This window comes from Cherax quadricarinatus, chromosome 16 (assembly GCF_038502225.1).
Source record: "Cherax quadricarinatus isolate ZL_2023a chromosome 16, ASM3850222v1, whole genome shotgun sequence".
NCBI classification, from domain to species: domain Eukaryota; kingdom Metazoa; phylum Arthropoda; class Malacostraca; order Decapoda; family Parastacidae; genus Cherax; species Cherax quadricarinatus.
In genome coordinates, this window is record NC_091307.1 from 8,272,785 (window position 1) to 8,278,722 (window position 5,938).

At 30.0% G+C, this 5,938-nt stretch overlaps 1 long non-coding RNA gene across 1 annotated transcript in view; it reads right to left on the bottom strand.

The window, feature by feature from the left end:
* Positions 1 to 5,938, bottom strand: part of LOC138852757 (uncharacterized) — a 313,494-nt gene that overhangs the window by 17,208 nt on the left and 290,348 nt on the right. The window lies entirely within an intron of this gene.

Here is a 5,938-nt window from a genome sequence, read left to right on the forward strand (position 1 = left end):
TATATGATTTTTTCCCCTCATTAAGACTGAGTCAGCAGGTGGACAATGAGAGCCAAGAGAACGTGATCATATTCAGCGTATAAATAAATACTTAAAGAAACCAGAGATCTCAACAAAAACACACACTATTTTTTCTTCTTGCTGTAATTAAAATACACACGGTAGAGTGCTCAGGAAAGGGCACACTCGACTCTAAATTCCTGGTACAACGTAAATGGAAAGAAAATAGAACAAACGTATCTAAATAGTAAGTGAACAAAAGAGGCTATATTTATATATTAGATGTACCCGAGCAGCAGTGTAGCCCTTAAAGGTAATTACATCAAGGACATTACATTTCCTTCAATATCTAACAGCAATAAAAATATTTGTAATATATTTATACAAGTCGTGCCGAATAAGTTAAAACTTGAGATTTTGGCTTAAATAGCAACGCTCTTACCGAATAAGGCAAGCGAAAATTTGTGTATGCAGTAATTTCGCAAAAATCATTCTGAACCTAACTGAAAAAAATATATTTCATTGTATTAGGCTAAATTAAATTGCACTCATTATAATAAGGTTAGGTAAATTTTCTAAGGTTCTTTTTGGTAAAAAATTATTAATTTTTACATTAACATAAATGAAAAATATATCTTTAAACGTGCAAGAGAAAATTTTAGAAAGACAATTTTAAATGAGTTCTTGCTAATTGGCCAGTTTTACCTATATATATATAATCGTACCGATTAATTAAGCCGAATTTACGGGTTTAGCTTATTCGGCAAGTATCCTTTGCCAAATACGCAGAATATAAGTTTGCTTTTGACATAAATCACCAGAAATTAAGCTGGACAAATAGAAGAAATATAATTGATTTGAAACAATATTAAATCTAAGCTATACATAGCAGAAGTTAGCTAAAACAAAATACACTCGTTTATGTTTGGTTAAGTGAAGTTTCTAAGTTAGATTTGGTCCAAAAATCAAACATTTTATATTATTGCCAATTAAAAAAAAATATATCTATCAATTTGTATTTTTATTTATGTATTGACAGCTCTGCGAATTTTAAACTCGGCAGATATAAAACACCCCCAAAAAAAATTAAATGCAAAACCTTTTAAAATTCCCAGACACACACACACATATATATATATATATATATATATATATATATATATATCTATATATCTATATATATATATATATATATATATATATATATATATATATATATATATATATATATATATATATCTATGCAATAAGATCACAGTAAACAGGTGATTTCAAAATATGCAAAACAACCACTCTGAAAGAATAGAGAAATTCCAAGCGCTTTCGTGACTACTCACATTAGTTCCTTGATAATGTGAGTAGTCACGACAGCGCTTGGAATTTCTCTATTCTTTCAGAGTGGTTGTTTTGCATATATATCTATATATAATATATATATATATATATATATATATATATATATATATATATATATATGTATGTATGTATATGTATATATGTATTTTACAATTCAAAAAAGGACAAACATATTGAACTAAGAATATGTTGGTTCTACCTTAAGATGAGAACCTTCTTGATGCACCTTCTCTGAGAATTTTAAAATCCAAGTTGCATTTAAAAATCTTGATTACAGTAGAAAAATTTTTGATTAAGAATTTTCCCAAAAATGCTGATGGCTGTGTTTATAAAATTCCCCATGAAAAATGTAGTCAAGTTTATTATGATCAAACTGGAAAAACTTTGGACTAAGATTACAACATAAATATAGCACTAGAACTGGACAAGAATTTAATGCTGTGTTTTTCATGTAAGAAACTTCAACCACAACTGATTTTCCAAAAGTCGAGAAAGTTGTATCATGAAGGTCAGTGGTTCAAAGAAATGTAATTCAATCAAGTTTCATCAACAATGGTACAGATTTCAGTATGAATATTAGTTCGGGGTTATATAAAATACTCATTCATAATTAGAATTTGCGAGGAATTTCAGCTATGCCTGACACGTCCTTCAAAAAAAAAAATTGATATGTGACCTGACCAAATCTTCAGTAAATGAGGTGAATCTTAGCTATGTAAGTCTTCTGTTATATTTAGTGTTTCTTGAAAATGTGAAAAATTACGAAAAATTACGAAAGCTCTTGGAATTTCACTCAATTTTTCTGTGGTTACATTGCAAATAATGATATGACTGTATATAATATATATAGGGAGGTACCACCTGTATAGCTGGACTGGTACCACCTGTATAGCTGGACTGGTACCACGTCTATAGCTGGACTGGTACCACCTCTATAGCTGGATTGGTACCACCTCTATAGCTGGACTGGTACCACCTCTATAGCTGGACTGGTACCACCTCTATAGCTGGACTGGTACCACCTGTATAGCTGGACCGGTACCACCTCTATAGCTGGACTGGTACCATCTCTATAGCTGGACTGGTACCACCTCTATAGCTGGACTGGTACCACCTCTATAGCTGGACCGGTACCACCTCTATAGCTGGACTGGTACCACCTGTATAGCTGGACCGGTACCACCTCTATAGCTGGACTGGTACCACCTCTATAGCTGGACTAGTACCACCTGTATAGCTGGACCGGTACCACCTCTATAGCTGGACTGGTACCACCTCTATAGCTGGACTGGGGAGCCTCATCCTCAGAGAAGACAATAAACGTACCTCAGGGAAAACTCAAGGTTCTCCCCGTAGCTGTTTGAATATTTTCTTCTCCTACCACCCCCTATATTTTATATTCTATGTAAACATTTATTAATAAACAGAATACATTTGAACACATTTGCAGAAAAACACAAACATGAATACAATGGTACAAATATATATATATATATATATATATATATATATATATATATCTATATATATATATATATATATATATATATATATATGTCGTGCCGAATATGTAAAACTGGTCAATTTGCTAGCAAGAACTTATTTAAAATTAAGTCCTTTCTAAAATTTTCTCTTATGCGTGTAAAGGTATATTTTTTTCATTAATGTTAATGTAACAATTTTTAATTTTGCTCCAAAAGAATCTTAGAAAACTTACCTAACCTTATTATAACAAGAACAATTTATTTTAGCCTAACTCAACTAAATATATTTTAGATTTGTTTACAATAATTTAATACTAAACAAACACAGTGAAATATATTTTTTTCCTTAGGTTCAGAATGATTTTGGCGAAATTATTGCATACACAAATTTTCACTTGTCCTTTATGGCAAGATGAGCGTTGGTATTTAAGCCAAGATCGTAAGTTCTGCCTATTCGGCACGACATATATATATATATATATATATATATATATATATATATATATATATATATATATATATATATATATATATTAATAATATATATATATTAAACTTGCGATTTTGGCATAAACAGCAACGCTCTTGCCGAGAAAGGCAAGCGAAAATTTGTGTATGCAATAATTTCAGAAAAATCATTACGAACCTAACGAAAAAAATATATTTCATTGTGTTTATATATTAAATTGTAAACCTATCTAAAATATATTTAGTTGGATTAGGCTAAATTAAATTGCGCTCGTTATAATAAGGTTAGGTAAGTTTTCTAAGGTTCTTTTGGACAAAATTATTAATCTTTACATGAAGATAAATTAAAAATAATATCTTTAAACGTATAAGAAATTTTTTAGAAGGTACTAAATTTTAAATGAGTTCTTGCTAATTGACCAATATAGTGTTTTTGCATTTTGCTTCTATAATGCTTCCCAAATGTTTTGGCAATGACTTTGCAGAAGTTTTGCACAACTTTCTCTGCAAAAGTGAAAGCAGAGAAAGCTGTGCAAAACAACTGCAAAAGATTGTTTTCAAATACATTAAGAAAACACAACAAAAACATTTTCAATGTTTTTGTGGTGTTTTCTTAATGTATTTGGAGTGTTTTTGCAGAGTTTCTGCATTATCTGTGTTTCATTATCTGTGTTTCATTATTGTTTATGCTAAAACGTTACCATTGTTTTTTCAGTGTTTCTCTGCATTGTTTTCATATTGTTTTTGCAGCGTTTTTAAAGTTTTTTTGCAGTTTTTCCAATGTTTATGTAGTGTTTTTGCAAAGCTTTTATATTTTTTTGCATTGTTTTCGCTTTTGCATTTTATTCTTGGATTGTTTTACTTGTTTTTTTAGTATTTTTTGCAATGCTTTCGTAGCGTTTTCGCAGTATTTTTTTTAGTTTATTGCAGTTTTTGCTTCTACTCTTTCCTTGGTTTATGCAGTTTTTATAGTATTTATGTACTTCTTGCAGTGCCTTTTAGTGTTTTTCTGGTGTTTTGCTGTCATATTTCAGTAATTATTAAATGTTTATGTAGTATTTTTTAGTGTTTTATTGTTTTCGCAAACGATTTTTTAATGGATTTACAGTGTTTCTGCAACGTTTTTGCTGTGTTTTTGTAGTTATTGTAGCGTTTTTTGCAGTTTCAACATTTTTTTTGCAATCCATTTGCATTCTTTTTGAAGAGTTTTTCTAGTGTTTTTGCAGTGTTTGTGATTTTTTTAATATTTTTGAAGTTTATGCAATTTTTTTTTGCAGTTTTTGGAGCGATTTCGCAATGTTTTTGTAGTGTTCTTATAGCGTTGTAATATTTTTGCAGTTTTTGTAGAGCTTTCCAGTGTTTTTTAAATGCATGCAGTTTTTTAAAGTGGTTTCGCAATGTTTTTTGGTGTTTTTGCAATTTCCTAGCATTCTCTACAGTGTTTTTGCAGTGTTTGTAGTGTGTTTGCAGGTCTTTTGCAGTGTTTTTCTAATATTTTGCAGCGGTTTTTGAACTGTTTTTTGCATTCTTTATGCAGGTTTTTTCCAGCTTTGTAGTGATTTTTACACTGTTTTAGTGGTGTTTTTGCAGTATGTTTTCAGGGTTTTTGTAGTGTCCTGTAGTTTTTTTTTAGAGTTTTAGAAATGATTTTGAAGAGCTTATGAAGTGTTTTACAATGTTTTTTGTGGTATTTTTTAATATTTTTTGCAGTGTTTCAGCAGGATTTTTCTGTGTTTTTTTTAAGTATTTGCTGTGTTTTATTGTTATTGCATTGTGTGGAGAGTGTTTTGAAGTTTTTGCAGTGTTTTTATGCTTTTGAAGTGTTTTTTCAGTGCTTTTCCAGTAGTTTTGTGCTTTTGTAGTGGTTTTGATATGTTTTTGAAGTTTTTTTTTTTGCATTTTGCAGTGTTTTTGCAGTTTTTGTTCGAGTGTTTTTGCGATGTTTCGCATTTTTTCAGCGTTTCTGCATTTTTTGGCAATTTTTTGTAGATGTTTTGCAGTTTTCGTTGTGTTTTAATGCTTTTGCAATATTTTTGAGTTTTTGGAGGGATTTCGAAATGTTTTTGTACTTTTTCTATTGTTCTGCAGCGCTTTGCAATGTTTTTACAATGTTTTTGAAGTGTTCTTGCAGTAGTTTTGCTGGTCTTTTGGAGAGTTTAGTAATGTCTTTTTGGTTTTGTAATATTCCTGCAGTTTTCTGCAGTGTGTTTCTGGTGCTCTCCAGTGTTCTGCAGTTTTTGTAAAATTTTTGAATTGCTTTTTTAAAGTTCCTAAAATGTTTTTGTTGTGCTTTTGTAGCGTTTTTACAATGTTTCTCTGGTGTTTTTTTAATTTTTTCAGTGTTTTTGCATTTTTGTAGTGTTCCTGCAGGTTTTTTCAGTATTTTTACAATGTTTTTGTAGTGTCTTGAAATCTTTTGAAGCACTTTTCTTTAATATTTTTTGCATTCTTTTACAGTGTTTTGCGGCGTTTTAGCAGTGTTTTTATAGTGTTTATCATTTTCCATTGTTTTTGTTTTGTTAGTGTCTCTGTAGTGTTTCTGCAATATTTTCTTATCATTTTCGGAGTTTTTTTTTTTTTGCGTTTTTTACTTGGTTTTATAGTGTTTTTGTAATGTTCTTGTACTTGTA